The sequence below is a fragment of the Chiloscyllium punctatum genome, chromosome 34 (assembly GCF_047496795.1).
Source record: "Chiloscyllium punctatum isolate Juve2018m chromosome 34, sChiPun1.3, whole genome shotgun sequence".
Classification (NCBI taxonomy): domain Eukaryota; kingdom Metazoa; phylum Chordata; class Chondrichthyes; order Orectolobiformes; family Hemiscylliidae; genus Chiloscyllium; species Chiloscyllium punctatum.
The window spans coordinates 65,679,241-65,689,158 of NC_092772.1; positions in this window are offsets into that span (position 1 = coordinate 65,679,241).

The window sequence follows — 9,918 nt, forward strand, 5'->3', positions numbered from 1 at the left end:
GAAACAGGCCCTTCGGCCCAACAAGTCCACACCGACCCTCCGAAGAGCAACCCACTCAGACCCATTCCCCTACACCGAACACTAAGGGCAATTTAGCATGGCCAATTCACCTGACCTGCACATCTTTGGACTGTGGGAGGAAACTGGAGCACCCAGAGGAAACCCACGCAGACACAGGGAGAATGTGCAAACTCCACACAGTCAGTCGCCTGAGGTGGGAATTGAACCTGGGTCATCTGGCGCTGTGAGGCAGCAGTGCTAACCACTGTGCCACCGTGCCGCCCACCATTTTCTGAGGAGAGGTCCAGTGTTGCACCCCCCTGAGTAGCATAGCGCCCTCTACGTCTTGATTGAGGAAACTTTCTTGGTCACATTTTACAAATTCCACCCAGTGTGGGCCTTTTACACTCTGGGTGACCCAGCCAATCCAGGGGAAGTTAAAATCTCCATCCAATACTACTCTATTATTTTCATAGGTGCCTGCAAACTCACTACACATTTGCTCCTCTCGTACCTGCTGGTTATTTGAGGGTCTAGAACACGATCCCAGCAGACTGACCGCCTGCTCTTTGTTTCTAACTTTTAAATTTATGGCCTCATTTGATGACTGCTTAACAGAATTGTCTCGATACACAGGTATCATGTCCTTCCGAATCAAAAGGACATCTCCCCCTCCTCACTTACTTGCCCTTCTGTCACGCCTGTAGTTTCTTTATCCTGGAACACTGAGCTGCCAGTCCTGCCCTTCTCTCAGCCATGTTTCTATTATGGCTATAATATCCCAGTCCCCAGAGCTAATCCATGCTCTGAGCTCGTCTGCCTTACCAGTCAGGCCTCGTGTGTTGAAATAAATGCCCTTTAAACCAGATATCTTTCCCTCCCTCAACTGTGCCCCTGGATATCCTGAATAGGTAACTTGCTCTTGATGGCTGATGTATTTCCCCTGAGTTTTCGATGGTCCCTCTCTCACTCAGAGTCTCAAACTAGTTTAAATCCTCCTGGGTAACACGAGCTAATCTCCTCCCTGGGATACTTGTGCCCCTTTGCTTCAAATGCAAACCATCCCCTTTGTACCGGTCCCCTCTACCCCAGAAGAGATCCCAATGACCCAAGAACTGAAAACCCTGCCCACTATACCAGCTCCTCAGCCACACACCCATCCGGCCTACCTTTCTATTTCTATCCTCATTGGCACTTGGCACTGGGAGTAATCAGGAGATCATTAAGGTCAATATCCTGCTTTTTTAACTTCTCACCTGACTCCCTGTACTCATTTCACAGGACCCCATCCCTTTGTCTACCTCTGTCATGTGGACCGATGTGCACAATGACCTCTGGATGTTCACCCTCCCACTTCATAATGTTCAATAATGACTCAGAGACATCCTTGACCCTGGTACCTGGGAGGCAGCACACCATCCTGGGGTCTCTTCTGGATCCACACAGTCTCCTGTCTGTCCCCCTCACAACTGTGCCTCCTATCAGTATCACAATCATTACAGAGGATCTGGCTAACATAGACTGGGAGGAACTCCCTGCAGTTGGGTCCATGTTAGGAAAGTGGAGTATTTTAAAGTGATGCATTGAGAACGCAGGGCCAGTGTGCTCCTTGAAGAGTGAATTATAAAGGCAGCAAGTCCATGGAATACTGATCAAGTGATGTCGTGAGTTTGATAAAGGAAATACAGTGCAATAAAATCAGGTGAAGCCCTTCACAAGTATAGAGAGTGCAAGGGGATTGTGGAAAATGAGGGACAAACAATGGTCATGAAATATATTTGGCAGATACGATTGCGGAAAAGCCATAAGTATTTTATCAGCATCGTGAGAGTCAGAGGATTCCCAACGAAAGAGGGAGGCCTGTGAGAAACCAAAGGGACAATCTGTGCATGGAGACAGAGGAAGCAGGTGAGGTCTTCAATGAATACTTCCCATCTGTGTTCACACAGGTGAAAGACACTGTCGCCGGGGATTTCAGTTGGGATGCTGAGGTTCCAGAATATGTTAAGATCAATAAGGAGGAGGTATTAAATGTTTTCACAGGCATAAAGGTGGAGAAATCCCCAGTGCCCAGGGAAATGTATCCCAGGCTATGTCATTCAGAAAAGGACATCTGTCCACCCTCACGTTTACTGCACGACTTGGCCACAGCAAAGTATTTGCCTCCCAATTACCCTCTTCAAAGGCCAAGCAAGTTACTCAGTTCAAGGGCAGCTAGGACTGGGCAAGAAAGGCTGGTCAGCCAGAGACACCCACATCTCATACCTGATTTAATAAATAATCCATTAGGATGGTCCCACTGGAACCGTGCTGGGACCAGGGTCCTGGCCAATCATGTCAGTAGGTTTATGGACAGGGCTTTAAACTTACAGAGAGGATGCTGGGACAGGGTTCAGGTGAAAGGAACTTTCCAAATCCAAAGAGAAATGGTGAAGCAATGGAACAGCAAAGGGATGTGGCTGAAGACAAGCAGAAAGGAACAGGATGGGACAGAGTTTAACTAAAATTGTACATCAGCGAAAAGATTTGTGACAGAAAACTGTGGGAAAGAGTAAGTTATTTTTTTTTAAATGGACAACGTCACTGTAATAAGGTAGATGGATTTGTGACACAGAGATAAAAGATTTAGACACCAGGGAGACATGGATACAGGGTGAACAAAAATTTTCAATGGTTCACAATCTTGCGGAAACTCAGGAAAAATTGGGTAACACTAAAAATAATGGATACCAAAGGCATTACAGAGAAAGCATTTGGCTGCAGATCATGAAGTAGAGTCAGTCTGAATGTAAATTACTACTTGCCAAGGACACAAGCAGCAGAACAGTTTTAGCCACTGAACAGTATACTATTGGTCATCATTGCATTACACAGGGACTCGTTGGAATTTTTTAACAAAGGCATTGTGATAATTTTGGAAAACGTCAATATTCGTATAATCTGGGACAACACACGTTCAACATTGTTTTTGGAATAGGACTTCGGTTATATGTTCTTTCAGTGTTTCTTTGAAAAACGAATTGTGCAACTGTTAAGGGACATAACTATCACAGAGCGACCTTGTAATGAAACTTAGTGAATGAGTCATGTCACCTGCAGAGATCCTTCGGGAAATTGTGATAAAGTGCAGTTTAAAGAAATATAAAGTTTTAAAGGGATTCACAGAGGACAAGCTGCAACTAGAAACAAAAAAGCCAATTACATGTGTGTGAGAGGAGAACTGACCAAGGTAAACAGGCTAAACAGACTGAGACATGTGTCTGTAAATGGACAGCAGAAAACATTTGAAGGAACAGTGTAAAACACTCAACAGAAGGACATTCCATTGAAACAGTATAAACCTCAGCAAGAAATCCCCACTGGGCCCTCACTCAGGACAAAAGGGATCATACTAGATGATGAGGCTGAGAGGATCACCAAAAAGTACGTAAAATCCTGAAGTGAGAGAGTGTTTTAGGAGTAAATTTTAAATAGATTGCAAAGGGTATACTAGCAGGAGGAGGGCAGTGGGAAGGGGAACCATGGTCAGGGTTTATTGACACGATAGGAACAGGGAGAGATGAAGGTGCTGGAGGTGGTGAGAGTGTTACAGAGAGTGGTCAGGGTCTGAACGGTGTTACAAAGCCAGTACAGATTGCTGTAGCTGGAAGTGTTTGCAGAGGTAGGAAGGGACATATGTATTTTTATTTATTCAGTCATACGATGTGGTTGTCACTACCTGGACTAACATTCTTTGACCCAACTGCTAATTACCCAGAGGGTAGCTCAGAGTCAGCCATATTGCTGTGGGTCTGGAGTCACATGTCGGCCAGACCAGGTTAGAATATTTGATGTCCTTCCCTAAAGGAGGTTAGTGAACCAGATGAGTTCTTCCTCCTGATCAACAATGTTTTAATGGTGGCCCCACCAATGTCTTTTACAGATACAACATGACATCCCAACTCTTACTCTTAATGCTCTCCCCAGTGAAGGTAACCATCCCAAACACCTGCTTCACCAGCCTGTCTACCTGGGACACCACATTCAAAGAACTGTGTACCTGCATCCCTGGGTCTCTGACAGACAACACTCCCCAGGGCCCGAACATTAACTATACAGGTCCCACCCTGGTTTGTTTCACCAAAATGGAACACCTCACCTTTATCTAATTAAACTCCATCTGCTATTCTTCAGCCCACTATCCCAGCAGTACTGTTCATCCTGTTGTATCATAGATAACCTTCTCCACTGACCACTTTACCACCAATTTCAGTGTCACCCAAAACAATGACTTACCAGGAAACCAATACTCCCATCCAAACCATTTATCCAAATGACAAACAACAGGGGACCCACTCCACCGCTGGTCACATGTTTCCAGTCAGAAAAACAACATGTCTCCCATCACCCTCTGTCTACAACCATCAAGCAAATTTTTGTATCCAGTTCACTAGCTCCTCCTGAATGCCATATCCTTTTACATTGATCTGAGCTTTTTACCCAGTTTACCAGACAGAACATAGAACACAGAACAGTTCAGCCCAAGACCCTTCGGCCATGCTGCTCTGCTAACATTTTATCCGACTGTAAAATCAAACTAGCCTACATACCCTTCATATTACTCTATCCAAATGTCTGTCCAAGAGTCTATTAGATGTCCCGAATGTGTCTAATTTTACTACCACCATTGGCAGTCCATCCGACCACCTGCCATCTCTATCCTTTTATCCATCCTCCAATGACCTTAAAATTATGCCGCCATGTAACAGCCATTTATGCCATAGGAGAAAAAGTCTCTGACTATTCACTCTCTCTGTGCCTCTCATCATCTTGTTCACCTCTACCAAGTCACCCCACCCCCTTCTTCACTCCAATGAGAAAAGCCTTAGCTCCCTCAATTTTTTTTCATAAGAACTGCCCTCCATTCCAGGCAGCATCCCAGTAAATCTCCTGTGTACGCTCTCTAAAACTTGCACATCCTTCCTGTAAAGATGGGCTGAGAACTGAACACAATATTCCAAGTGTGGTCTCACCAGGTCGCTAGAAAGATGCAGTAAAACCTCACGACTCTTGAAATCGATCCCCTTGCTAAGAAAAGCCAACACAACATATGCCTTTTTAATCAACCCTATCAATGTGCGTGACAACTTTGAGGGATCTATGGACATGGACGCCATGATCTCTCTGTTTCTCCACAATGCCAAGTATTTTGCCTTTCACCCTGTATTCTATATTCTGGTTCGACCTTCCAGAATAAATCACTTCACACTTTTCCGGATTGGACTCCATCTGTCACTTCCAGCCCAGCTCTGTGTCCTGTCAATGTCCCATTGCAACCTACAACAGCCCTCCACATTCCCCACCACTCCACCAACCTTCATGTTATTGGCAAACTTACTAACCCACTCTCCAACATCCACATCCAATTCATTTACAAAAATCACAGAGAGCAGAGTCCCAGAGCTGATTGTTACAGAACCCCACTGGTCACTGAGCTCCAGGCTCAATACTGTCCATCTGCTGCCACCCTCTGTCTTCTCTGGGCCATCCAATCCTGTATCCAGACAGACAGATTTCCCTGTATCCCAATTTTCCTTCTTTTCTGAATGAGCCATCAAAATATTCTGTCATATCCTCAAAGAATTCAATAAGGTTTGTGAGGCATGACCTGCCCCTCACAAACCCATGCTGTCTCTAATTTAACTATGGCTTTCCAAGTAGTCATAAATCCTTTCTTTAGAGTCCTCGCCAATAATCTGCACACCACAGACATTAGACCAAATCTGTAATTTCCAGAATTCTACCTCCGTAATATGGTCCAGACGCTACAAATCTTCTCTCCTCTGCCATGTTCCCCCGAAGGGCACTGGAGGGTGGTGGGGATTACAGAGTCAGGGAGGGATATCAGGACAGGAGGACTTTGCAGACATTAGGAGGGTTGCAATGCCAAAAGGAGGCTTCAGTCATTGTGAGGATTCATGGTGATGAAGGCATTTGAGGAGGGAGGTGGGATTGTAGGGAAATGAGAGGTTTCACAGTTTAGGTGCTTTGTTCAGACTGCAAGTGGTTACTGAGTCGGGGAGGTTTAAGCAATAGTGGATATTACATAAACATGTGGTTTTGGTTGCAATGCAGGAAGCTTGAGAGTATGGGGTCTGAACGAGGTTACACAAATGGGAAGAGTTGTCAGGAGCGAAGGTGTTTACAGAGAAAGCAATGGTCTGATCTGGAGCAGAGGACCCAGATTGGGAGGGATGTGGGGACTGGTGGTGATTTCACAGGGAAGGAGGACCATAGACCCACAGGAGGTTACAGAAATGTGGAGCGCTGTAGGGCTGACAGGGGTTCATGGAGTTGGGAATATTGGGAGGGATAGAGAAGTTTACAGGGATAAGGATGTTTGTAGGCCAGGGCTGGATTACACAGACAGGGACTGTTTTAGGGAGCTGAGCAGATTACAGAGATAAAGAGGTTTGTATCACCTGGCGGAACAAACAGAGATATGGAGGGTCATCGTGACTGAAGATGTTTATAGATATAGGAAGGCATGGGTTCTGGGGGTTATTTAGACATGGAGGCTGTGGAATCTGGATTATTTTTTGAGAGATTGGGTAGCAAGTTTGGTTGGAGACAGTTTCACAGATAAGGGAGCATAGCACAAACAGGAGGAAGTTCCTGCGGTAGGGAGGGTTAAAGTGGAGAGTGACGTTTACACAGATGGGGGTAAGAGCTGGAGAAGGTTATGGAGATGAGTAAATGTTTGGAGATACAGGAGGAGCTTACATTGACAGGGTGGGTGATAGTGACGGGAGGATGTTACATTGTAAATGAGTCTTGTAGGATCACGATCGGGAGAGGCACAGGCATTGGAGTGGGATCTACAGATCGGGAGTGTTGCAGGGACCTGAGAGGATAACACAGATAGGGATGGTGGTAGGGTCTCCACAGACTGATGGTGTTTTAGGGACTGGAAGAGGTTCCGTCCACAAGGAGGACTGTGACAGCTGCAGGAGCTTATGGAGAGTTGAAGATTTGGTGCAGTTCACAGAGGGAGGGTTCTCCGACAGGAGTAGGTCACAGATAGTGAGGGATGTGTGGCCTGAGAAAGTTAAAGAGAGGGGAGTTTTCGGCATTGGAAAATATTACACCGACAGGGACAGTTGAAGAGACTGAAGCAAAAATGCATGGAGAAGGTTACACAGATAGGGAGGTGAGGAGGGACTGAAGGTGAATACACAGACATGGAGGGTTGTATTGTTAGACGGAGCTGAGAGGGATAGGGACTGGTGTAGTGATTTACACAGATAGAGAAGGTTGTGTTTTTGATGAAGGTTACACTGACACAGACAGTGTTAAAGATTGTTTAATGGACTACAAAGGAGCTCAGAGAGAATGTATTATGGGGAGTGGAGGAGATTACAGACACAGAGATGGCTGTCTGTTTGGAAAAAGGTTCTATAGATCCTCAGTGCTGTAAGGCTGGAGGGAGGTTGCAATAATAAGGGTTACCTACATTTAATGACTTTTTTTGATATAGAGAAAGTCTCAGAACGGGATTGTCAAAAGGAAGTATAGATAGTCCAGATGAATTTACAGAGTTATAAATGTTTTTGGGGGTTTCAGGATGGAACAGTGATTGGGAGTGATGTAATGAATGGCAACAGTTATAGAGAGGGTTCTAAAAGCAGGAAGCGGTGACAGTCATATCGATCTTTGTAAAGACTAGAGAAGTTTACATCGCCAAGGAGTGTGTTGGAGATTACACATATATGGGGAGTATTGGGGATGAGGCAAGGTTCAAGAGACAGGGATGGTTGACAGGACTGGACAATAACCTGAATAGAATCTCCAGTGTGGAAACAGGCCATTCGGCCCAACAAGTCCACACCAACCCTCTAAAGAGCAATCTAACCAGACCCATCCCTCTCCCTGTCCAATAAACCCTGCATTCCTCATGGTGAACTCACCTAAACCACACTTGCCTGAATACTACAGGCAATTTATGATGGCCAATCACGTATCGTGCAAATGTTGGACTGTGGCAGGAAACACGAGCACCCGGAAGAAACCCACACAGTCGGAGCGAGAACATGCAAAGTCCACACAGACAGTCGGCCACGGCTGGAATTGAAGCCAGGTTCCAGGCACAGTGAGGCTGATTATACAGAGCACTGCAGAGATTGGACTAGATGGATGGAGACACTGGAGGAGCTTACATTGACAGGGTGGGTGCTGGCAATGAAAAGCTATCACATTGATAGAGGGTCTTGTAGGAACTGTATTGAAAGAGTCACAGGCATTGGAATGACTTCTGCAGATTGGGAGTGTAACAGGGACTGAGAGGATTGTAGGGTCTCCACAGATTGATCGTGTCTTTAAGAATATGTAGATATGGAAATCTTCAACCCAATGCATGCAGCCTTCATTTCAAGACCAGAGCCTTCTTATCCCTCATCAGCTAAGGATCCCTAACCCTGCCAGCTTTTCCCTTTATCCCAATGGGGCATATGGGTCCTTCATTCTTGAGATCACACTTTGAAAAGCCTCCCATTTGCCAGTTGTTCCTTTTCCTTCAAACAGACTCACCCAATCGATTAGAATCATAACGTGGAGGTGCCAGTGTCGGACTGGGGATGTACAAAGTTAAAAATCACCCGACACTCGATTCCAGTCCAACCGTTTTATTTGAAAGCACTAGCTTTCAGAGCACCTGCTTCTTCATCAGGAGGTTGTGGAGCACAATCCTAAGGTACAGAATTTATAGCAACAGGATGGCAGTGTCATGGAATATAATATCAAACAAATTTAGTTTAAGCCTTTCATCTGTTACAGTGATCACCAGCCCTTCCAAATCGAGTTGGATTATAACTGGGCATTGTGCAATTTTAAATTCACGGCATTGACGCTGGCCAGATCCTGCAGAATGGCCCCAAACCTGGGCCTGTTCCAGTTTTCCTCTTCAATCTGTGGACCTGCTGATCTTTTTCCATAGCTATGTTGAAACGAAGACAGTTGTGGGCACTGGACCCAAAGTGCTCTCTGAATGACACTTCAGTCACTTGCCCGACCACGTTTTCTGAGGGGAGGTCCAGTGCTGCACCTGCCTGAGTAGAGTAGGACCCTCTGCATATTGATTTAGGAACCTTCCTTGGACACATTTGAAAAATTGCTCTCCGTCCAGGACTTTTTATACTCTAGGTGGCCCAGTTAGTACAGGGAATATTAAAATCTCCAGCCTGCACTCCTCTATTATTCCTATAGTTATCTGCAATCTCTCTATACATCTGCTCCTTTGGTATCTGTTGGGTCTACAACAGTCTACAATACAGTCCCAACAAAGTGACCACCCCCCTTCTTCTTTCGAACTTCTAACTATGTGGAATTTTAAATGAATATATGTTTTAATAATTGGAATTAACAATCCATAAATAAGTATTGATAAAAATCCAAACACAGAGAAAGACAACAGTTCACTCTCATGTGGTCTGCAGGACATACTCACAGCAAAGTGTGTGCCTCTCAATGACCCTGTGAAATGGGCGAGCCAGCTGCTTCGCTCAAGGGCAGCAAGGGATGGGCAATAAAGGCTAGTCAGCCAGAGACATCCACATCCCATACCTGATTTTTTTAAAAATCCATTTAGATCGGTCCCAGCACAGTTCCAGTGGAACAATGTCCTGGCCAATCACGTTGGTAGATTTATGGACAGGGCTTTAAACTGACAGAGAGGATGCTGGGGCAGGGTTCAGGTGAAAGGAGCTTTCCGAATCCAAAGAGAAAACATGAAGCATCAGAGCAGCGTGGGAATGTGACTGAAGACAACAGAAAGGAACAGGATGGGACAAAGTTTAACTAAAACTGTAGATCAGCAAATCCATTTGTGACAGGAAATTGTGGGAACGAGTAACTTATGTTTTTTATTAATGGACAAAGTCTCTG